The sequence below is a fragment of the Felis catus genome, chromosome B3, assembly GCF_018350175.1.
Source record: "Felis catus isolate Fca126 chromosome B3, F.catus_Fca126_mat1.0, whole genome shotgun sequence".
In the NCBI taxonomy this organism is placed as follows: Eukaryota; Metazoa; Chordata; class Mammalia; order Carnivora; family Felidae; genus Felis; species Felis catus.
In genome coordinates this window covers 122,942,529-122,968,489 of record NC_058373.1, presented here as the reverse complement: position 1 = coordinate 122,968,489, position 25,961 = coordinate 122,942,529, and the positions used below count along the sequence as shown (strand labels likewise).

Below are 25,961 nucleotides of genomic sequence, written 5' to 3'. Positions count from 1 at the left end.
CCACTGAGCCCAAATCATCAGCTTCTCTGTACTCCATAGAATAACAGTACTTTAAACAAAAAGATGCATTATCCATCACCTAATTCAATGTCCTTATTTTTCAGACTGAAGAAACTGAGGGCTAGATTCTTCCAGTTACTTGCATGTAAGAGAGCCTAGCATGCAGCCTTCCTAATTCCCAGTTTATTATAATTATATATAATGTTAATGATAAGATTTTTTTGATTCTTTGCTAATTCCTCTCATGATTCACAGACTAGTTATTTCTTAAATTTCAGCAACATTCTCTCCAATATTCTACCTTACTCACCCAGAGAACTCAACTGTTTTTGTTTTTGTTTTTTTGGTTTTCATTGTTACTTTTCATACAGGTTCTCCCCAAATCCTCCACACCAGCTCACATATCAACTTTCCCTCCAGGGACACAGATCCAGAAGTCCACACTATAAATGTAGATCCTGACCTTGGTGCTTCCCGTTGACACCCAAGCAAAAGGGTTAAAACTCTTGAATCCATCACTACTTAACAATGTAATCATTGTCTTTAAAACCAGATTTCCTGGTCTTCAAGACTGGCAATCTAACTTTTGCATCTGCTTCCAGATTGGTAAACTAAGCCATGGATGATCTAAAACTTTTCTTAGAGATCGCCCTGCCCAACATTTGTCATCTATATCCTTCACAGCCAATCTCTCTCCTGGAGCTCTGCCCAGACTTGCTCCTTTTCCTCTGTTCCATATTATTAAGAGGAATAAAGTATATTAGAGTGAAGCAAATGGGTGGCCCATGGAAGACACTGGACAAAAATTATTGACTATGAATTTAGTCAAATTCCGATTCCCTTCTAATACATGAGCTCTATAGCTTTGGCTTCTTCGCATTTTTTAACATTGCAGTTTAGCTGACACAAAATGTTAGATTAGTTTCAAGGGTACAACATAGTGATTCGACAACTCTATACATTATGCTATGCGTACAAGTATACCTATCATTTGTCACCGCAATGCTACTACAATACCATTGCCTGTATTCCCTAGGCTGCACCTTCTTCATATATTAACTTAGCTCCATATTGGCCTCCTTACTTTTATCTAGAATCCTTGGCTGTTGGTGAACATGACATGGTTTTGGTTTTTTTTTAATTTTTTTTTTCAACGTTTATTTATTTTTGGGACAGAGAGAGACAGAGCGTGAACGGGCAAGGGGCAGAGAGAGAGGGAGACACAGAATCGGAAACAGGCTCCAGGCTCCGAGCCATCAGCCCAGAGCCCAACGCGGGGCTCGAACTCACAGACCGCGAGATCGTGACCTGGCTGAAGTCGGACGCTTAACCGACTGCGCCACCCAGGCGCCCCTAACATGACATGCTTTTGTGACTGAGGCAATCTTAATTATAACAGCAATTTTGACGATGTTAAGGAACACTGCAATGAAAGCTGATATTTAAAAAAAAATTTTTTTTTAACGTTTATTTTTGAGACAGAGAGAGAGAGAGAGCATGAACAGGGGAGGGTCAGAGAAAGAGGGAGACACAGAATCTGAAACAGGCTCCAGGCTCTGAGCTGTCAGCACAGAGCCCGACGTGGGGCTCGAACCCACGGACCGTGAGATCATGACCTGAGCCGAAGTCGGATGCCTAACCGACTGAGCCACCCAGGCGCCCCTGAAAGCTGATATTTAAAGGCTCTTACTAAGTGCCAGGCATTGTGCCACACCTTTTACATGCATTTTATCATTAATTTTCACAGTGACTGATGACTTAGGTACTATTATTCCCATTTTATAAGTGAGGAAACTGAGGGTTAAAGTGTTTAAAGAATTCATTCAATTTGGAGTCTAGAGCCCTGGTTATTAGCTATGCTACCTCACTTGATGTTCTTATTCAGGATTTTAAAGAGATGAGATCTCCATCTATATTGTGTATATCTTTTCTTATTCTATTCCTTCTAATCACACACAATCATTTTCGTGTCTCAAATTGTCTCTAAGCTCAAGAGCCTCCTCTTTTGAGCTCTGTCTTGTATGAATCTCATCCTCTCCAGCCATGGTGGCAGCTTTCCATCCATCTCACACCCCATCTGTAACTGAAGCCAGTCTTTTTCCTTTATAGGATCTTCAGCTTCTACTCCTGTTAGCGAATCCCCCCACTTTTTTATACAGACTGATTTAAGGCAACATCTAGTTTTCATAGAAAAAAAATTTCTGCATGTAGAACTATGTTATAGGCCATTATTATTTAAACTGATTTTTAAATCCTCAGTTTAAATCCTCTTCAAGAAGGAGAGGTTATCTGGGCAAGTTTTTTCCAGCTCAGGACCATCTGCCTTATCTCTAGCTCAGAGGGTTGGATCTCTGTGAACTGCAGAAAATAAGTAAACTAAAACTTAACTCTTTGACTTCTGCCATAATTGACACAAACCATTTCAGCAAACAGGCAAAGGACACTAACTAAAGAACCTAGGGACCTTGCCCTTGGAACAGGCCACTCTGGACTCCATTGACCACCAGGTCAAGGACAATAATCCATCCAACCCCAGGATACTCCTGCAGGATTACAATCTTCACATCACTCCTACTCCATCCCATTCCTTCAACATCTTCTACCTGCTCAAAAAGAAACTCTTCTTCTTTTGGTTCTTCTCTCTGATACAGTGCTTCTCAACCTTTGCTACTCATTAGAATCACTTCGAGAGGTGTTAGTATATACTGTGGACTGGACCCCATCTCAGAGATTCTGACTTAATTGGTTTAATTGATTTAATTTAATATTTCCAAATAACCTACAGGGTAGTCTGATCTCCCATCCCATTTCCTTCATGCACCAACCTACCGGCCTATGTGCTTCTCCTTGACCCTATGAAGCTCATTCCCACCTTAGAGCCTTTGTTCTAATCATTAATATGAATGCCTCCTGCTTTTCATTCAAATTTCAGCTTAAATAGCATCACCTACTCTAAGTGTCCATCTCTGGCTTCCCTCCCTAAAGTGTTGTTTAATCTTTCCAGTCACATTTTATCACATTTCCTTGCTTTAAATTTTCATAGCTCTACTACTATGTGGCATTACCATATGCATGTATCTTCTTATTTTTCATTGCTTGTCTCCACATTTAGTGTATAATCAGCATGAAGGAAAGAACCTTTCCTGTCCTCTTCATTGCTGAATCCTTGGGGCCTAGAACAGTGCCTGGAATATAGTAGGTACACAATAAACATCTGTTGGATGAATGAAATCACTGGCATGCATAAAACATTCCAGGAAAGATTGTCCCCAACTTCCTCTCAAAATTATTTCCTAGAGAAAAGGGTCCACATTCCTGTACTATCTTGTAAACTTGATTATTCCACCCCAAACTCTTTGAGCTTTTATAGCACTATTCTTTAGGTTACAGTATCTTCTACCTCTATGTTATCCAAAATAACCCAGCTCAAATGTTACATCTTCCATGTAATTTTCTCTGACTCCCCAACTCAAAGTGACTTCTTTCCAGTCTCCTGGAGTAATAGCAATCTCTAGTGTCCAATAGCTCTCTGTCTCTAAAGCCACACTTGCAACTATTATGTTACTAATGCTCGTGCTTGCATAGCAAAAATAAAAACAAAACAAAAGATAAAACTAGTGGAATAATCGCTCCTTGTTCTAGCTGCCTTGGACATTCAAAAGATGGAGAAGCATTTTTACCTCCCCATGTTAAGAAGGTCCCAGGCATCCCATTCTGAGTCTTAGATCCTTTATTTTCAAGATCACCAACAACTCCTGTGTCTTAGGGTAGAAAAGCCAAAGTTTTCAGGTACCCAGAATTCAATTGTCCTCACTGAAGGCTGATTGAGTGCTGGGGTATAAGGAACCAGAGAGCCCGGCCAAAAGGCATGAGCTTTTCTGAGGTGAGAAAAGGGATAGGAACTTGGGAGTTTCTGTGAATAACAGAAATCCATGTTCCCTTTGAAGTAATGTCCAAGATGAAAGGGAGTATTGAGGCTCCTATGGAACCAACACTTCAGCCTGGAAAAGAAAGAAAGTATCTCTCTGGCCAGGTTTGTGGTGGGTAGAGAGGGCCATTATGAAGAGCCTCTCTGCAACCAAGTCTATGAGCTTGATAGTGAAAGATCAAACTGGAGAGTTGCATCATGTAGCAAACAGAAATAATTACAAAGGGGCCTATGGGAAGGACATAACCCTCCACTCCTGTTTCCTGATTTCATGAAAGTCTCACCCAAATTTTTTAAGAATCCTAAGAAATGTATTCTCTCAAACATAATGTGATTGATTTGATCACACACCCTTCCAATAGATGGGAGCTCAAAGCTACATTTAATTTGATTTAGGGAAAGGAAAATAATATGGTATTTCTCTCATTTGAGTGTTATAACGCAATATTCTCTAACCACACATTTACAGTACTGCCTGCAAATATTGCCCATGCCCTACAGATCAGTCTGACAAACTCGATGGTTGATTCAATGCTTAAAAATTTTCTTAATACGGTAAAATACACAAAACATAAAATTTACCATTTTAAGTATACACTTCAGTGGCATTAAGTATATTCACACTGTTTTGAAAGCTCAAACTCAGTTTGCCTAAAGAATTCACCATGGTGGCAAAGAAGAAAACTTACAAGACCCTCTTGATACATTAAAGCAGCTGGTTAGAATTGGCTACACTTTAAACATTTTAGATAAAAAAGGAAATGCACTTCGGCCTTTGGAAAGCTCAACAAAAGACTTAATATTTACCTTAGTGTGCATGGTAGTATCAATAGCTCATATCTTGGATTCTCTTTCCTTATTGTCTAGCATACAAAGCAGATGTATGAAAAGGCAGCTGTAAAACAGCCCTAAAATAGACAACCTGAAAACACTTCAGAAAGCTAGATGGGAAGAGTTTATAAAAACCCATCTGACCATGAAAGCCAGAGATCAAGTATAATGCAAATATAAAGAAAGCCATTAACCTCTGCCTTCACCCCTGTTGGGCACTGGTGTGCCTGTGATTGCACACCATAATGGCAGTGACTTTGAGTAAACCTTGGTGTGATTTGTCAAGCAATCTGAGGCCTATAAGATGCATCGCCAGATTCCAAATGGAGTCTGCCTTGTTAGAGATGATCGGTAAATACTGGTATTAGTGTCAATCCGCAGAATTTCTGTCTTAGTTACACCCTTCAAGTTTTTCTCTCCCAGAATTTCAAGCACAGAGAGTGTGTGCTTTCCCGAATGAGATCTACATTCATATTTACCCAAGCATTCACATTCATCTCTTCTTCCCTAATGAGGCAAGAAATCCAGGCAGACTCTGGATTTCAAGAGTTTTATTTCCATACCATTATCCTCATCAAAAAGCATTTATTAAACACCCAATTATAGATAATGCTGTGAAAGCCTTCATCTCTGTATAAAGAGAACTATATAGACACAAGTCTAATCCTCTAAGAGTTCATAATCTATTCAAAAATGAGTGGCAGGCACAGATTACAGCTTTGACGCCTCTCTCTGGTTTGTAACAACTCAGAGAGATTCAAAGTGTCTCAAGAAATGTCACAAATTTTCCAATATAAAATGAATGGCAGTTTAATTTGCAAGATAACTGGCATATCAGTGGATAGATTTCACCACCACTGCCACCACATACATAATTCCAATTTGAGACTAATAGCCACACTTTGGTTACAATTCAGGAAGATGAGTTTCACGTGAAATATCCAGGTAATGTGGAATCTAGAAAATGTAGACTATACATATGGACTTTGATGACATAGAAGGGTGACTTTACAAAATGGAATAAATCTAAGCTAGACAACCCCAGAAAAATTGTGATCAATTACTAGCTTGTAGTTTGTTCTAATCAAAAAAGAGCCAGTCCAGCATCTGCTTCATATACCAGTGGGTCTACCTTTTGGAGATCAGGTTTGGCATGGCCTTAGATCCCAAACAGTAACCACTAACAGTGATATAAATAACACAGAGAAGGACACTTCCTCCCAGAGGAGAGGAGACATGCCAGCACCAAATCTGTGGCTCTTTCCAGGCAAACAAACCCAAATTCAGACCTGTATTTGCCACTTGCAGGCTGTGTGAACTTGGCAAAATCATTTAACTTCTCTGCACCTCACTTTCATCTATAAGAGGGACATGACGATTTCTAAACACAGGGTTATTTTAAGAACTTTATGAGGTGACTTATAAAATGTCTAAAACACTGTGGACACCCAGTATGAAGGGTTCTCTTACTTTTGGTGATGTGAGTTCTCCCTCATGTAGCAATAAAACAGAGGTCACCAAGTGGAAGTTTGCTTGTTTTATTTTGGCTAATAGAATGCTTTAAACATTTAAATTAAATGCAAATTTTAAAAAATCAGGAAAACAAATAAAAATATGGATTTTCAACTTTCCTTAAAAAAAAAGAAAAAGAAATTTCTGGGGTGCCTGAGTGGCAGTTAAGCGTCCAACTTCAGCTCAGCTCGTGATCTCACGATTCTTGAGTTCAAGCCCCACATCAGGCTCTGTGCAGACAGCTCAGAGCCTGGAGCCTGCTTCAGATTCTATGTCTCCCTTTCTCTCTGCCCCTCCCCTGCTTGCACTCTGTCTCTCTCTCTCTCTCAAAAAAAATTAACATTAAACTTTTTTAAAATTTAAATTTAAAAAAAATTGAAGCTTCTGGCAAAACTATAGCCATCTTTTTTGTAGGCAATCCATTCACTGATCCTAAAAAAGGCAATCCCTTTTAGAAGAGGCTTGTTCTCTTCAGGTCTTCACAGACCTCACCCAGCAGGGAGTCCTCATTCACTGCATGTTCTAAGTTTCCATGGACATGTGATTTTCAAAAAAATTTTTTAATGTTTATTTATTTTGACAGAGAGAGACAGTGTAAGAGCAGGAGAGGGGCAGAGAGAGCCAGAGACAGAACCAGAAGGAGCTTGAGTCTTTCAAAACCATTAAAAGGAAAAATCATTCTTTGGCCCAGAGAAAAGCAAGAAGCTGTTCATGCTACTTGTCTCATTTTGTAATTCCATGAAGAAAACAAAGGAAGTCTTTTTCTCCTTTTCTGGCTCTATTCTCTCCTCAACTACATCTTAAGAAAACTTTTTCTATGCCTTGACTTTGGTCTACCTACTTATGATAAGGCCTAGGAGAATCAGTACTTCATCATTCTCCCTGGATTAGCTTGTTTGATATTGACTCATTCTACCAGGCAGATAAAATGTGTCAGCACATGATCTTGTTTGTGGTAAAAGAACAGTCCAGTCATGTGCTTGTTAAAGCTCCAACTGAGTTCTGTATAGCCTCAGGACAAACACTCGAATGGGATGTTGGCTCCAGGGTCCATGCCCTAGGGAGTTGTTGAGGGGTGGGTCTAAGAGCCAGGACCTTCTCTTGGGGCTTGAAAAAGGATGGGCTAATATGAGTACAACAGGCCCACCTAAAAGTTCATCTTTAAACATCTTTTGTAAAATGGAGATAATAAATTTCAGGTTTATTAAGGATTATTTAGCATAGTGAATGTTAAGTACATGCATGCAAGAGAGCATATAGCATAGGCAATGGCACAAAATGGGAACTCGGCAAATATCAGAACACAGGCCACTGTATCAGAGGACTCATTCAATCAAAGAAAGAATTATTGTGGTATTTTGTCACCAAAAGAGTCCCTCATCAGAACCCCAAGAAAATGTTTCTCAACAAATGGTTTCAGGGCCACCCTTATCAGAATTACCTGGCATGCTGGTTAAAAATACATTTTTTCTGAGGCTTCCTCCCCGCCCCACCACATAGATACACACACGTACACGCACACCTGCTGACCTATTATTTCCTCATTAACCTCTCCTTCAAGGACACCATGCAATGAAAGACTAAACAAAGAAAATCATCTTCCTTTCTATGTCCTAACTAGTAAATGGATTTGCCACAGACCTTGAGACCTAGTCATTCTTCAGACTCTTACTCCAGCAAGTCACATATAACACATACAACACTGCCAACATCAGTCAATAACTAGCAAATTGGAAAACTCTGGCAGAGGCTGCATTTGTTCTCTCAAGTAATTATTTATTTAACTAATGGCTGCTGACTTTGCTGAGCACCCTGGTACACAAAGAGTGATGATCCACCTTCCTCTAAGACACCGTATTCAATTAACCAGAGTTCCCCAAAGTGTGTCCCACAGAACTATAGTCTCAGGGGGACCAAAGTATACCAATAGATCAATTTAGGATTGGAAATTAAGAATACTGTCCCCCTCTTGGGGATTCATACTACACATTGACATATAAAGGCAGTGAGAAGTTCTATAGTAAAGAATCTTCTTAAAGAACTCTGGTTAATTCTAGGTTTTCCATACTCATGTGACCAGAGATCTCGGCTTTTGCAGCTTCTGGATAACATTTCTGCAAAATTATTTTGGGAAACTATCAGGATCACTGTGTAATTTGTCTTCCAAACCAGTCACTTTAAGTAAAAGGGGAATATTATTCATTAGTACCCTGGAATAGCAGATATAATGTGGGTCTGTCCTAAAGAAAACAGGACATATGGTGACTCTAACATATTGCTCCTCCTTTTGTTTCGTGTTACATAAAACCCACCTTTGGGCTTAACCCTGTCCCAGGCCCTAGGACCAGCTCTGTCTCTGGTCAGAAAGAATGAATAAAAGAAGTTCAAGACCCAAAAGCCTTAATCCTGAATCTGTTCTGCTTGTGGTCCTGACCTGACCAAGCCCTTGTACCTCAAATTTTACCATTCTTCCCTGTTCTGCCCTGACCCCAAGTTGTTGCTTCAGTCCTGCCTGAAGATCCTCTACAAAGATCCTATACACACTGGTCCTATACAAAGATCAAAATCCCAGCCCATATTGTAGATCCCTGTCAGACATCCTGAAACCAATCATCTGTTTTCTCCTGGGCTCCCTGTAAGGATTGCCTGGCTTCTTGGATACTCTTCTATTGTCTGCTGCTTTCCTGGCCTTTTCTTCCATGGCCTCTTTAATTTACATCTGGCTTCCTGTGCTATTCACAAACCTCACCATCCTGTTACCAACCAAGCCTTGTTTTATTTTATTGTGTACAAGAATGGATTTTTAAAAATAACCTAAAGGTAAAAAAACACTCAATAATATTTTGCCTAAAGGTATTATTATGCTGATATGCCAAGACCTACAGTTAACTAAATAAACAGATTGCAAATATTGTCATTAAGTCAGGTAAGAGCTAATAAGTTACCAGTAGACATTTACCTATCCTCACACTTCTGTCAGTGACATTTAATATAAAATAAAATGACACTGTTCCCTTCTCAAGTAACTACAGATTCTTTAGTACATTATTTATCCTTAGATATTATCTGATGCAAAAATAAAGCTTCCTCAAAAAGACATAGTCTTTAAATTATCAAAATTCACCCTGGACACAAACTCATGGCATTAGGCCATGGAAGAGAGTTCTTGAGAACAGGCAAACACTGCCGCTCCCTTCCTCAACCATCCTCTAGCCATTTACTCTCTACCTCCTCTTCTCTGTTTGAGTAGTTCAAGATTTCTAACAGCATTTCAAAACAAATAGAAAGGTAAGGGAGTTTAACCATTGGGTACCATTTCTTACATCTGTCCTAAGAAGCAAATTTCTTATCAGGGTAGCTAAAGCACAACTGGGTCCAGTTAGTTTGCAGACAGAAAGTAAAAGATGACATTTTTGATGGGCAGACTACTGTTGGAGGGGAAAAAAAGGAAAATAACAAACATAAAATTATTTGATCAAGCCCTTATGCATTTTCCAATTATTGCTATTCAAATACAGAAAAGAGTATTCATAGACTACAAGACTGTGTTCAGTAAGCAGACCTGCAGCCTTACTACCCAGCAGTCTCAGTATATAGCCTCAAATCCACTGTTTCCCAGAAGGCAGATGGCCCGTAGATGAGTGAGAAAATTTATGGACCAAAGTGCAGCAGATATGTTAATTACATAAACTAATATTTCCCCTTAACATGCTTTCTTTTCTAGGCATAAGGCAGAATCAACATATGTAATGAATGCATTGCTAGACAGGTAGCAGGCAGGTGATAAGGCTCCTTAGTAGTTTTTCAATGTGGCAGATGTTTCTCTACCTGGAGAAGTAGATTGGAAATGCTGGTCACATGATCTCACATGAGGTCCTAACAGGGACTGGAAGAAGAAGGAGGACATCTTTGGGACAATGTCTCTGGGCCTTTGTGCATCTCTTTGGAGGGCCAGTGTTCAGTCTTGGCTTGGCAGGTATTAGGAATCCTGGGAGGAGAGGCTACACAAAGGAACCCTAGGCCACAGTTTCTTGAATTGTATAAGGCCCTCTAATGACCTTTCCAGATTTAATATTTGATAATTTTTATTTAAAAAATAATAGGATAAAAAATAAGTAGGATATCACCCCCAACCCCATGTCTATCTGTATATCTCTCTTTCTCCCTGTGTTGGGATCACAGAAAGTATGAAACAGACTGACAGCTATGAATGGGTAATGGGTAGCTCAGGGGTAATTCATTATGTCTTACACTTCTTCATATCAACTACCTTCATATCAACTGCCAATGGGAGACAACTTCTAAAATGGCTCCCATGATCCTTGCCTCCTGGTATTCATGCCCAAATGTAATCTTCTCCACTTTTTTACATCTAGTGAATTGCTTTTAATGAATAAAATACAACAAAAGCCATGGGACATTGATGAGGGAACATAAAGCAAGCTGAGGACAAAGAACAAGCTAACACCCCCACCCCCCCAAGGTGGGATATGTGTGACATTCCTCAGGCTACCCAAGAACAAAGGAAAGGAAAAAGAAAAAAAAACAATAGTTAACTGTTCGAGATCACAGTCATATAGGACAGGAGTCTCCATCAGTCTACAAATGTCTTAGCAAATTACAAGAAAAAGACAATCTTATCAAAAGCCTAATCTCTGGAAACCTATAGACTCAGTTTCCTGGAGCCCCAATATCACCCTCCCCTCCATAGTGATGTGGGGAACAAAGGCAAGAAAGAAATGGTAAATAAAATTAAATTTCTTCATAACCTGCAGCCCATTGACAAATACTTGAGATAGGCAGAGTAAAACACTCCTCCAGGAACTCCTTACCTTCTTGATATCTTACCGGAAGGAAAACAACCTTAGCTTGACAATAGCAGGACCTGAGGTATCTTGTGAGTCCTCTTTAGCATATGAAAGTCCCTTTGGAGGCCTCCCTTTTGGCTTTACCTCCCCCAACTCCATAGTTTCTAACCAATCACAACCCCAGTGCAGCTCTTTCTGCCTATAGGTCCTGTCCTGTGCTTCAATAAAATCACCTTTTGGTACCACAGACATCTCAAGAATTCTTTCTTGGCCATCAGCTCTAGACCCCCACCACCACTCCAAAACACCATCAACGTGACTTCCAAGTTTATTACAAAAGACTGTAACTTTGGTCTTGTTCATACTCTCTGGATCTTCTCACTTTCTTTCTCAGATAAAGCAAGCTGCCTTGTCATGAGCTGTCCTACAGAGAGGTACTTGTGATAAGGTAATGAGGGAAGCCTCTGGCCAACAACCAGTGAGGAATTGAAGCCCTGAATCCAACAACCTCCTTGGAACTAAATCCTGCCAACAACCACATGACTGAGCTTAGAAGCAGATCTTTCTCCATTTGACTCTTAAGCTGACTACAGCCCCAGTCAACACCTTGATTACAGCCTTGTGAGGAACCCTGAGCCAGAGGACCAAGCTAAGGCATGCCTGTGTTCCTAACCCACGAAACTGTGGAATAATAAATGCTGTTTTCAGCTGCTAAGTTTTAGGGTAATTTGTTATGTGGTCATAGATAATTAATATATACTATTTATGGAAAATGGCATGTAGTAACCAAAAGAAAGGGAGAATATACTAGGAATAGGGCAATAAAAGGGATTTGATCATTTGCATTTACCTATATTCTCTAGCTTCCAAGAAAGAGAAAAATAGAGTTACCTACTCCCATTAATGGCAGATGAAAATCAGAATAAAGATTTGGATTATAGTGTTTAAGCAAGTAAGTCTTTGAGGGATGGGAATATCTTATTATAATCCCATCACGTAGCACAATAGCTGGGTCATATAAAATGCTCAAAAAAAATTGCTGAATAAATAAAACGAGTGAATGATTCCCTATTTCAGTCTAAATAGCAATGACTACACCCATGTGAATGGAAACCATGATAAGGGAGACTTTCCTGGCACCTCTATTAACCTGCAACCATGTTCCTATGTAGCTTGTATTCCCTTTGAATCCTAAGGGAAGGTAGAGCAAGCCTTTCCTAGTCAGACACTCTTAGTACCATCCTGTACTTTTCTCTTCACTCATCCACATGTTGGGTGGGTGTGGGAGGGGAGCTGGAGGTCTAAATATCCAGATTTACTAAACAGACAAATTAGGGGCTAACCATCCTCTTTTATCACCTAGAAGGCAGCTTTTCTTTACAAAGTATTCCTTAAAATAGGAGCTCCCCTAGCACCTCCAAGTACTTGCTTCCAGATCATTAACCATGTAACAGAGAAGCTGAGGAGGAAAAGAAACTTAAAATGTTCTCTTTGTTAGGTGTGACTGCCCTCTGACAATCAATCAGAAGGAAGACAAAGCATCCCTGAAATCGCAATGTTCATTAACGGAAAGATACGTTTCTATTTACAGAAGAAAAAAATGAAGCAAAACTCTTAAGTTTCTGGAAAACAAAGTTTCCAGAATCCTGCTGAAGAAATTGAAGCACAACTCTACCTCTTAGACCTGCTCTGATAAACTGGATTCTGGGGATTAAGGTAAATAAAACAAAACACACACACACACACACACACACACACACACACACACACACTAAAGTTAAGAAAAATAAAGCATCTAAAAGAAAACCAAGAAGGCAGGCATGCTATGCAGAAAAAGATTGGTCCCAGTGGTCCCCACCTCCTAGTGTTTTCACCACTGTATAATCTCCTGCTTTTGAATGCAGGTGGAACTGGTGATTTACTTCTAACAGAAGATGGCAAGGTTAATGGGATGTCATTTCTGTAATTACCTTATATAAGATCATAACTCCTATCATGTTAACAGTCTCTCTCCATCTCTCTCTCTGCACCCCACAGCACCCCACCCCCCAGCTTTGAGGAAGGAAGCTGCCATTGTTGGGAAGCTCACAAGGCAAGGAACTGAGGACAACCCCCAGCTAACACCCAGCTTCAGTCCAACAACCTTCAGTCCAGACCTTCAGTCCAGACCTTCAGTCCAGACCTTCAGTCCAACCTTCAGTCCAGACCTTCAGTCCAACAACAGTCCAGAAATAGAATTATGGCAACAACCATGTGATCTGGGAAGTGGGTATTTCTCCAGTCGAGCCTTCAGCTGAGACCTCAGCCCTGACTGAAACTTTAATTGCAGCCCCTTAGAGACCCTGAGCCAAGGATCCAGTCAAGCTGTGCCCAGATTCCTGACTCTCAAAAGCTGTGACATAATAATGTGTGATGTTTTAAGCTAGTAAGTTTGTGATAATGTGTGAAACTGCAAAAGATAACTAATGCATACTGTTATAATCTTCATTTGACACAAAGCTGTAAAGCATTATGAACACATATCTGTCCTGTGTTGTATTTACAAGGAGCAGTGGGAAGACAAGAGAGGCCTCATTCTTCAGTTGAATTGAGATTCTTCTTTGCACCAGAAGTGTGAGTATATTGTATTAGGTGTAAGAAGAATGACCAGAAAGTCCCTGAGACTTTAAGGATGGACTTTAGAGGCCCATATGAAAGAAAACTCACATTTGTTGACAATCTGCCTGTGCCATGCACTATGCTAGGCAACCCTCTACCTTCACAAACATTATCTAATTAAATATTCATAATAACATTGTTTTAAATAGTAACAGTGGTAGTAATAAAATAAGGGGAGAAATGAGGAGCAGGTAGAGGAGGAAAAAAGAGAAATAATAGGTAACATTTATTGAATAACTTATTATGAGCCTAGAACTTAAGTACCTTAAAAATATCATCTCATTCAATCCTCTTAAGTATTCAAAGAGGTAGGTTATAATTATTGTAACCCTTTATAGCAATAATATGAGGCACAGAGAAGTTAATAACATTGCCCAAGGTTACATGACCAGTAAAAGATAGAGCCATGATTTGAACTCAGGCAGTCTAGCTCTAGAAAACCCCATATTTAATCCTTTGCTTCCAAACTGCATGGAGGTTACCACTGTGATTATCCTCTCAAATGTAATATTTTTCCAGGGGTTTTCCCATGCTTTTGCACTAAGACAGGTCACAGCAAAGTTAAATGTAAGCACCATCACTGTATCTTGCAAAGGTATAAGTCCTATAAGCCAAACATTTATTACCCTTACCCAAACCAGGTGTGAGAAGGAATGACATAGAGATAATATCACACATACCCTAAAGTAAAAAAACTGGCCTTGTTTTTCCAAGGTTAAACTCTTTCTGAAATATACACAGAGACATACAGAGTTTCCCACTGGGATCCCACCTGCCTGGACAGTGTATCAGAACAGAGTCCCAGAAATGTCAGACAAGTCACTGACACAAAGACAGAAATCAAACCACAGAACAAAAGAGCCAGTCCCAGGAAGAAAGGGTTTTAAATTTCCAGGCCGGCAAAAGCAGCTGGAGGACCATTTCCCTCTGCCTGTGCTCAATTGTTCCTGCTTTGCCCTCTGTCCTTGGCTGGCTGCCCCAGCGACACTCCCACCTGACATTGGCCTTCTTCAGACACACTGAACACTCCTCAAGGACAAGGACTTACATTTATTCCATGAAAGGTACACTGGGTACTGTGCATGTGCCAAGTAGTGTGGTATGTGCTAGGAATCGTTCTACACTTCCATTTCTCATAAAACTCCAATTCGCTCCTTAATGCTTAACATGTGTTGGGTCCTTGACAGATTGCTGGATGAACTGGGAAGGACTTAACTGATGAAAAAGGGAAAGGAGGGATGACTGAATGTAAACTCAAACTACTGAAACTATTCTTCTAGGACAAAAAGAAAGGCCTTGGACCAATTCACTTTGTGATCTTCATAACAACTCTATGATCTATGTTTGATTATTGTTCTCATCCCACAGATGAGGAAACTAAGGCTCAAATAATATAACATCCAAGGTCCTATAGCTAAAGTAATGGTCAGGATTCAATTCCAGGCAGTTTGAGACTATAGTCCATGCATCTAATCATGAAATATATTGCCTTCCAGTGTGGTACCTGGCACTTTGCAAATAGCCACTCAATAAATAGAAATTAGACGGATGGGTGGGTGGGTGGATGGATGGATGGATGGATGGATACATGGATAGGCAGATAGATGAATGGGTAGATGGGTAAATGGATGAATGGACAGACAGATGAATGGATTTACTATGTAGATCTACAACAGTAAACAGGGCGGCAGATCAAATGTGGTGTCTATTTCCAGGTTAGTGAGAACAGCAAGTGATAGCTTCTCTCTTACAAATCAATACAGTTCCTCCAAGGCTGGGGCTTGTGGCTTCTTTCATTATGTAGGTGGTGGGTAGGTACATTCTTTAAGAGGGCCATAGAAAGATGGCAAGGCAAATTTATAAGTTAAGGGATAATGAGGCCTCAGACAATGTGATTGCATAATTGGATAACCACTAATTATGTTTGTGGCTGTGTTGGCTGGAAATAATGACAAAGGTAATCAAACCTCATGTTCAGGGGGGAATGTATTACCTTTTCTGCTGTCTTTTTCTTGGGCACCATACACTCTTGCATTTTTCAATGAAAACTGGGCACCTAAGGAACTTGAGAGTGAATGTTAAGTGGATCTAGATGCTATAGCACCTTATCAGGAATGAACAGCCAGACATTCATTCAGTGCCATAGTTGTTGACATCTGTTTCACAGTAAATAATGACATAATACCACACAGAAAACTGGAATCATAGAGTAAGAAATATGTTCTTGGTACAAAAAAACACAGGAACCAAAGCAAGCATCTTAAAACCCAAGTGAACTCATGTTAGTCATCTGCTCAAGCCTCTGTAATGGCTCCCCATGTCAACACTGAATAAATGCTCAAGTAACTTCAATGGCCAAAAAGACCCAACATGTTCCCAGTAGGTAACTCTTCTCCCTCTTCATTCCACTCTAGACCTGCTGCCTTTACCTTCCCTATGTATCTACATGCTTAACTCCTTCGTCTTCAGATCAAATAGGTGTCTCCTTCTCCTCCTATCCAGTACTCCTATCCATTTAAGCTGATTTGCCTTGTCTTTTTCTATAGTGATCGTCACCATGTAATATATTATGAAGGTAAATTATTTGTAGTGTTTATTTTTTAACTTCCTTTGTCTCCCTCTACCAGAATATAAGCTTTACAAAATAAAGGATAGTTTTTCTCTTTTTGCCCATCGATATATTCCATACCCCTAAAACAGTGTCTGGTACATGGCAGACACTGGGTAAATATTTATTGAATAAATAAACACATTTTATATTTTTGATGGAAAATAAAAGAAAATCACCTACTTAACTTCTCTCTTCTTAGAGGAGTGGTCCTCTAAATTAAAAAAAAAAATTCACGTGAAAACTCCAAAACACATGGGGGAAAAATCCCAAATTAAAATAAATATTTTAAAAATCTGTATTGTATTTGTATTAATGAAAACCTGTTGACTTTTTCCCCCCTCACTTTCAACTATGATCTGAGGAGGTAGGCTTTCCTCTGACTAATAATGTATAATGAAGAGGATACTATAGTTGGTGTCTTGGCATTCTGCCCCACAATATTTAAAAAATCACAATAAAAATTAAATACCTAAGCAATGCCTGGAGACTCAATCCAAGTCATTGGTGCAAATTATATCAGTTTCCCATCCTTCCATTTGCTTCAATGAAAGCTCAAGCCTTCACAACTCCTATAATCGACGTGCTACCTTTGTTAAGACTTTTATATCACTAAATGAGAATAATGGGAGTAAAACACAGAAGTGAGGAAAGAATTAGGATGGGTGGATGCAGTGGAAAGTGTAATTACCCCATGATGGCTGATTTATAATCATATAAGTTTCTTTGGAAGAAGAATCTGCCCAGGCTCATAGGGTAGGCCACAAGAGGCCAACAGCCTATTGGAATGGTTCTAATCAGGGATCCAGGCTACTCTCATCTTCAGTAAGGGGTGGGGATTTGTTGTGAGAACTCAAGGCACTACATGCCTGCCTCTTCTTCCAAAAAAAAATCAAAACAGCAGATTTCCCATCCAGGGCTTGTTTCTATTACATAATGTAAGAAATTAAGAGTTTTTTTCACTTATTTTCTAAGAAGACTCACCAGTGTCACTAAGCAAGCTCTAAGATTTGTAGTTTTTGTCACAGTACGGCAGAAGCTTTGCTTCTTGCACAATGAAATTATCCCAGATAATAGGTGTAAAGCATGACACATAGTAGGTGTCCAACACATAGTAGGTGTCTCTTCTCCTTTTTCTGTTGGGACACAAAGGTAGAAACAACTCATCATTGCTATTGAGATCTCTGTGTCTTGCTTTGTTTTTTTTTTTAATTTTTTTTAACATTTATTCATTTTTGAGAGACAGAGAGAGACAGAGCATGAGCAGGGAAGGGGTGGAGAGAGGGAGACAGAATCTGAAGCAGGCTCCAGGCTCCACGCTGTCAGCACAAAGCCCGACACGGGGCTCGAACTCATGGACCGTGAGATCATGACATGAGCTGAAGTCGGACGCTCAACTGACTGAGCCACCCAGGCGCCCCTCTGTGTCTTGCTTTGGAGAGCAAGAGATCATCTTTTATTTCAGCATTTAGTTCTTTCCCTCACAAGTAAAAATTAGGCACCATTACGTACTCCACTCTCTGGGACCTGAAGGTTCCTTCTGGGTGTCTAGAGGTTGTCACTTTTACTCATTCCAGTGTAGTTGGGATGAAAATTGACAAGAGAAGCTATAGTGACATCTCACGTGTGTACCAACATGCAACTTTCCCTGAACACACACACACACACACACACACACACACAGTGTTTGACAAAGAAGAAGAGGCTTCAGGGGGAAAAAAAAGAAAATTTTTTTTTCAGGGAATGCCAGGTTCCTCAGAAAGGGTGCCTGAGCTTCTAAAAAGAAGCCTGCTAAGCAAATGATTCCATATTCTGTGGACCAATCCATCCTGCTTTTACTTCAGAGCAACCTACTTGGAAGAGCTGGGCCCCCTACAAAGAGGCCAATCTGATTCAGTTAAAGAATTGGTAAAATATACCTCATCCTCAGAGGCACCTCAGGCTATTAGGTAGTATTCCAGTGTGTTATTTCACTAAAGAGAAAATGATGGGGATGACAGACAACAAAAGTCTATGTTAATTTTTAATAGCAATGCATTTGCTTGATTTGGGTGGTGATTTATTCATGCACTTCATAATAAATACATATGGTAGCCTGGAGATATCTCTATCTGCATCTCAGGGTAGGAACCATATATTTTATTGGGTTGGCTCTAGACAGAGAAAAGAAGTATATCTAAATGATCAAGGAGTCAGCCTGTGGGGCTGCAAATATTCTTTCAGTGGCTACAGCCACATAATCTGTTGCCTTCTACCCCCATCCAACCCTTACCTAAGGTTTCAGCTAAACCATCCATCTCTGAAATCCCAATTCTGATGACTCACAATTTTTTTTTGCCTACTCCTGTATCATTAAGTTTGAAGAAAAGAAATAAAACAAAAAGAAAATCTCTGGAAGTCTTCTTCCAAGTCAGTGTGGTCTCACTATCTTTAACCAAGCAGCCAAACAGGCCACATATGGGTTTTTCTATGTGACTAGGAGTTAAGCATTTCTTCTGACCCTGCTTCCAATTGAATTAAAGAGAATGACTGAAAACCACTTGCCAAAAATCTACCTGGTGACCTAAGCTTAGTGTCTTTCACATTGCAACAGCAACTTGAAAGTTGGTTTTAATCAGTGATGTCAATGATATCTCAAAAAATACAGCTTAATGAAAAGTATCTCTGCTGTGGACGGGAACTACATTTCCACACTTGTGCTAAATGACTCTGTGACTCTCTGGGCATCAGTCTCTTCAAAATATCCAGAACAAAGGGACCCAAACACTGAAATCCATCTCTCAGGAGAATAAGCAAAAGAAAACAGTATTATCTTTTCACTTCCTCAGTAGGCATCTTACATATAGGAAATGACACGTCCACAGGCTGAAAAGTTATTTCAGCATTTTTATTTCAATCCATGCTGACAGTATCCTTAAATTCTGAGATAACATATCTGAATCTTAAGTAGGTTTTGTTTTCATATTAACCTGGCTTGATTTTAGTTTTTGTTCGCATTTATTTTGTCACCAACTGGAATGTACTGGAATTTGGGGGTTTTGAAATATTTTTAAAAATCTGTTTTACGACAATAGTGAAAACAATTTCACCTCTAAGTGTCAAATGTTTCCTCTTCCAATATGTTATCCTCTACATAAGGGTGACTCCATTCCTATCACCAGGAGGAAGAATATAAGCTTTCCTCCAAAGAGGGTAATCCAAAGATGAGATTCATTTGGAATTTCTCCTGATTACCAATCAGGTTTGTCAGAAGATGGTCTGTAAAAGCTTGGAGCGGCTGGGAGGTGGGGACGGGATATCAAATGCACAGTATCCCCCTGAAGAATATCGGCAAATGTATAAAGGTCAACCATGTGTAGCAGTTTCCTGTCACTTTCTAGCTATCCTTTCGTTCTGAAACATCATCTGAGGGGCTATTTCCCCTCTAAACACTTTCTGTGCAGAAACAGAATGGGCCACAGATATATGTAAAGACAGAATCAGAGGGTTGGAATGTAATCATTAAGATGAGCAAGTCCATACAGGTTTCTTAAACTAAATTTTATACTTAGCAAAGTTATGCCTACACACAAACATATTTTTGGATATATAAAAGATGATAGTCTTCACCATTATAAATGTTGGCTTCTATTATTATTAAGAACTTGAATCCCTGTCTAAATCAACAGATTGACACCATGCCAGAGTCTTCTTACCCACTATCTACGTTACTTAGTGATATTATCCATCGAGTTCCTATGGGCATTTATGTCTGGGAACCTCTGTCTGGAATGGGGGTGTGTATATTGGGGGAAGATGGTGGTAGGAATAGTGTATCTGTGTGTAAAAGACCATTAATATGTCATGTCAGGGAATTTGGACCCGGTTTTTATAATATTTATAATATACCAACACTAAAACTAATATACCTAAACACAATTCCTAGCATCTTTTCAGTGCTTATCAAATGCTGAGAACCATATTAAGTACTTTGGACGCATAATCTTATTTAACGTTCATACACTCCTTTGAGATAGGCAGAGTTCTTCACTTTAGGGATATTAGCATGTCTTTTCTTTTATAAAATAATGTGAAATAGATGGCAGTTTTTAAAATGTTTAACAAAATCTTAGAAGTCCTAAATTGGTTACCAGTATAAAAAATCCAAAAATCTTTGGGTCACTGTATTAAGAAATCTTCCCACTGTATAGCCACGCACCCCTCTCATACTCTGTACCTTGGATAAATGGAAGGTGGAAAGAGTTTCTCTTTTCTTAAGCTTTTACTAGGTCAAAGACCATCTATTATGTATATCATGTGTATTATTTCATTTAATGCTAAATATACAACAAACTCACAAAATTATTATTACTTATAACATCTGACTGATAAGGAAATAGGCTTGGAGAGATAAGTAACTTACCCAGGGTGAACATGGACCAAATAATAAGTGTCAGCGGCAGAATTTGAATCCAGCACCTGTGTCGTCCCAAATACCACATCCTTTCTATAACACCCTACTAATGCTAGGGCTCCCATGGGAGGATTTGAGAGAGAAATTAGTAATTTTTTTTTTAAAGAAAGGAGAAAATTTTATCAGACCACTTCCCAACTGAAGATTCCATAGACTCTACTTAGTGATTCATGGATACTATCTTTAGACAGAAGAAGTCAGTTTGAATAGCACACACCTATGTGATACAGAGTTTGTGTTTGATTTGGGGTAAGGAGTTGGGGCTCTATGGAAATATGAAACTGCTTTCTTAGCACAGTTATGACTCAGTCTTTATTCCCAAAGAATCATCAGATACATGACATATACCAGATATTGACAGTTTTGTGTATGTATATTCACATATATGTAGTTGTACGAGCCATAGCTCATATTAATTTGCAACCCTGACAATCACAGAATGCCCGATAAGGAATTCCTGTCTATACAATGAACGTGAGAAGACATTCTAATCCAAGGAGCTTTTGTGAGGTTTGAATGTCTGCTAATCTTCCTTTTCTTCTTTCTCATTCCTGCCAGCTTCATTCAGAGAGGACAACAAAGAACTTACCCCTAAACTCCCTCTGGACATCATTGGCCTGTGACCTTGGCCACATGGTAGTGGCAGGAAGGACTTGACCAGAATCCCATCCATTTTCCCTCCCCCTCTGGGTGGTCAATGAGCTGGAAAATGAAGGACACAATGCAGGTTTATGAGACCATAATTAGGTCACAGCTGATCCCAATCCCCATCATCCGGCAGCTGGGGCCAGTGGACCAGCACATACTATCCATTTTCCAGTGGTGCCGGCTTGAAAACATTCTTTCTTCCGTATAGTGCCCCCTCCCCAAAGCTCCTAGGAGAACAGCAGCAGCCAGCCCCAGGAGACCCAGCAATGCAGTTCTTCTCTGTATCTGTCAAAAAACCCTTAGAGGGTTTTGGGAACAACACTTTAAGAGAGGAGGCACATGCAGAAGACAGCAAGGGAGAGTGGAGGGAAGCCTGGCAAAGGGAGGACACAGAAAGGGCAAAATAAAGTCTTCCAGTACTATGAGCTGACTATGGACAGAAAACCATGGATCAAAGAGTAAAAATGACAGCCATGTGACCTGCGATAAGTCTCTTAACTTATCTATGCCTCAGTTTTCTTCTATGTAAAACTGGAATAATCATAGGACCCACCTTACAGGGTTACTGAAAAGAATAAATGTAACCTAAACACACACACACACACACACCCCTACATATATATGTATACGTATAGTACCTAGAATGGGCTAGCTGCAGAGCATAGTGTGCACTACATGAATGTTAGCTTGTTGTTACAATTACTAATTAGGCAAATTTGGGCTTAACAGAATTTTTCCTAAAAATTGTAAATAAATGTAAAAGAAATGACCTCCCATAAAGGCAGTGGTAAGCTGGTAAGCTCCCCACCACTAGAAATACTCTAAAGCAGATGCTATAGAAAAGAAATCCCTTTATGGGTAGAGCAACATTAAAAAAAAAAAAAGTAATAATAATATGTTTAATGGCACTTTAGACATTCTTCCCACATGATTGTGTTTTCAAAGCCAACCTGTGAGGTAAGTAGGGTAAGTAGTATGCCCACTGCACAGAAGGTAAAATGGAGGCTCTGGTAACCCAGATGTCTTGTCTGAAGCCAAGCAGCCTTATTTGAAAGTTTGGAAATCCAAGGGTAGCTCTGAACAGAGAACTCTTCTGTGGCATCTTGAACCTGCTTCTCCCTCTACCTCACCTCCCTGCCTCATCTCAGTCGTGGCCTCATTACCACCGTGGATTTATCCCTGGAGCCTCCCGCCCCACCTGAATCCTTCCCTCTCAACCTAATCCTGACATCTGCTTGCTCAAGCCTCCAGAATCCCACTGCCTCACAAATCTCCCCACCTAATCCTGCATTTGTCTGTCAACATAATTTGTTTATCATGGGGAGGGGAGGAAAATAAATTTATTTCCGAGGAGAGCTATAGCTTAGCTTGAGGCTCATCACTAAGGTTCAAAGAAGAGGCTCAGATATCGTAAAGCCAGAAGGGCAAAGGCCTTCAAGAAAATGGTCATGCCCACAGAGGGCAGTGAGAGGAAATATCCTCTGTGCGTGTGCCCCTAGGTGGGCATGACACACTTTTCCACAGTTCTCCCTAAACTGCACATCCACGAGACATGCTCACATTAACCAGTCTATCCCCAGCTCAGAATTATGGGAAAGGGAAACGCCAATGCCAAGCACTTTGGCAAAGAAGACTGTACGTGGTTCAGTTTCAGGAATATCTCACAGGGGCACAGGGGAGACGGATGGCCTGGCAGCAAGTAAGAGCTTCAGGCCTATAAGCCAGATTGCCTCAGAGAGCGAGTCAGTTATTTTCCATTCATGGTTTCCAATGGCACCAACAAAGCTTGAGTCATCAGAATCCCTAGAGAGAGATTTTCAGCCTGTGCACACATTTGTGCTCATTAATGTTGGATGGTCCTCGGCTATCTACACCCAACCTCAACACCCAAGCCCTTCCTCTCCAGGGCCATCCTTTACTTTCTGCTCCTGTGTGTGTATATCCGATCTACTCGCTTTTCACCCTCTTTGAGGGAGGTGAGTCTTCTAAGAGAACGAAGTGCGTGAACTCTCTTTCTCAACCCATTGTAAATACAGGCTATTTCTTCTTTTCTCTGTTTCTCCTTTGATCACTCCTTTTTCCTTTCCCTTTTCTCTCTCCTCTTCTTCCCCCCACCACTTCTTCTATCTTAATTTTTCTCCTCTCCTTCTCTCTTTTTTTCTCTCTCTCTCATCTTTCTTTCTTCTCTTTTCTTCTCTTTTCTTCCCTCTCTTTCTCCAGCTGACATGACAGTTTCCCCTTCACTTTTGGCTCTTTTGAATCCTACCCCCCAACTCCCTTTCTCCCTCCACGGTTTGTTAGTAACGCTAAGGCACTCTCCTCTGCAATACGAGAACAAGATAAAAGTTTACAGAGCCCTGATTCCTTTTGCTCATCTTTTGATTGTTATAGTCTAAATTAATTTCTTGTGTCTAAGGTGTTACAATGTCACCCAAATGTAAGCTTCTGGAGTCTCTAGAATGCAGAGATTTAGACCACGAGATCAATTGTTACTTTTTCTCCCTTAAAGAGATATCTCACCCTGTGTCACCCTGTGAATTGTGTCCTCCAAAATTCATATATTGAAGCTTTCATCCCCAGTACCTCAGAATGTGACTGAATTTGGAGTTAGGGCTTTTAAAATGGTGATTAAGCTAAAACGAGGCCATTAGGGTAGGCTCTAATCCAATATGACTCTTGTCCTTACAAGAAAAGTAAATTTTGGATGCACAAAGAGACAGCAGGGATGTGCACAGAGGAAGGGCCATGTGAGGACACTGTGAGAAGGAGGCCGTCTACAAGCCAAGAACAAAGGCCTCAAAAGAAACCAAGCCTGATGACATGTGACTGTAGACTTCTAGGTTCCAGAACTGTGAGAAAATGAATTTCTATTGTTTAAGTCACCCAGCCTGTGGTATTTTGTTATGACTGTCCTAGCAAACCAATATGCTCTGTGAAGTAAATAAGGTGTATGTGAAGTAAATACGGGTATTTACCTGTATTGTCTTGCATTTTGGAATTTGAGAAGAATTACCTTGTTATCGACCAAGTTGTTATTCTTTAAGGATAAATCTTCTATAAGGCGAAAAGGACAAAAATCTACCAAGAGAAGTAACAACCCCTTGACATCTTTCTTCCACTAGCATGGTCCAGAGATAAAGATATAACTCCAAGGCACCCAGCACTCTGAGCCCTCAGGAAACCTGCCCTTGCCTGCCCAACAGTCAGAATGACACAAAGATATTTGTATATCAAAGGACTTCTTTAGAAGCAATTGGCACTGATTTAAATATACTTCAAAACTATCAACCAGATTCTTCCTGCAAAAAAATAAAAATTCATCTGAGAAGCCAAACAACAGAAATTTTAAAACTTCAATGAGAAAAAAAAATTACATTGTAAAGTACAAAGCCAGGCAGTATCAGGTACATTCAGAAGGTCTGCCAGACTATGGAATTGACCAGAAAAGGCAGATTATTAAAACTCAAACTATAGGGGGGTGCCTGGGTGGCTCAGTCAGTTAAGCATCCGACTTTCGCTCAGGTCATGATCTCATGGTTCAGTTCATGAGTTCAAGCCTCGTGTCAGGCTCTGTACTGACAGCTCAGAGCCTGGAGCTTGCTTCAGATTCTGTCTCTCCCCCTCTCTCTGCCCTTCCCCCATTGCGCTTGATAGATCTTTCTCTCTCTCTCAAAAATAAAGATTAAAAAAAAAAAAAACCTTCAACCTATAGGAACCTACAAACTTCAATTTGCTCTTAGGCACTTGTAGAAATTAGTTTATAGATTCTTGTGGGTCCCAGACAAACTAAATCCTTTTGGAAGCTCCTTCACTATATAGTCTTGAGGTCTGCATACAGAAGTCCTTCTATTAATTGGTTAATAAATAAAACAATCTGAATGGCCCATGAATGGCTCTTCTCTTAACTATAACCAAAGCCCCACCACTTTTATGAGTTTACTTGTACCCCGATAAATCATTAATGCAGGTGATTATAGTCCCTGACATCACCTGCTAATAGATAAAACCACAAAGCTCACATACATAGATACACAGAGAGTTTATGTGGTGTGGCTAACTCTAACAAGCTGGGGAGGAAAAGGAAAAAAAAAAGACACGGAGATCTCGTGTGTGATTCTACTTTTTCTTTCTTTCCTTAAACCTATTGTCTTACCATATAACCCCATATTCTCAGCAACATCTCTTCCACCATGCCAGGAGGGCAGAGGGAGGCTATCACAAGGCTTACTAAATCTACATCACATAAATGTACTCTGACTCTAGGAAAGCCACTGTCTCCAGGAAGCAGACCACTACACTTGTCCACTGTATCAACAGATCAGAGGAAAGGCAAAGACAGAGACTGAATTGGACAGAATGTACGCTTGTTCACACTACAAGTTGGTCTCTAAAGAAGCAGGTCACAATCTCAAAGAACAGGAGGCAGCTCATATTAGCACAATGCCCTTAAGAAGTATAGTAAGCCATTCCAGCAATACACAGCATTCACTATCCACTTCCCAACTTGGACTTGAA

The 25,961-nt window shown here is 40.0% G+C and overlaps 1 protein-coding gene and 1 long non-coding RNA gene across 8 annotated transcripts in view; both read right to left on the bottom strand.

The window, feature by feature from the left end:
- Nucleotides 1-25,961, bottom strand: part of NRXN3 (neurexin 3) — a 1,671,444-nt gene that overhangs the window by 1,240,627 nt on the left and 404,856 nt on the right. The window lies entirely within an intron of this gene.
- LOC123386287 lies at nucleotides 1,668-24,980 on the bottom strand. Its single transcript, XR_006600089.1, has 3 exons — nucleotides 21,388-24,980; nucleotides 17,330-17,481; nucleotides 1,668-3,185 (listed from the first exon to the last, which is right to left on the bottom strand). It is a non-coding gene; the product is annotated as an uncharacterized LOC123386287 (long non-coding RNA).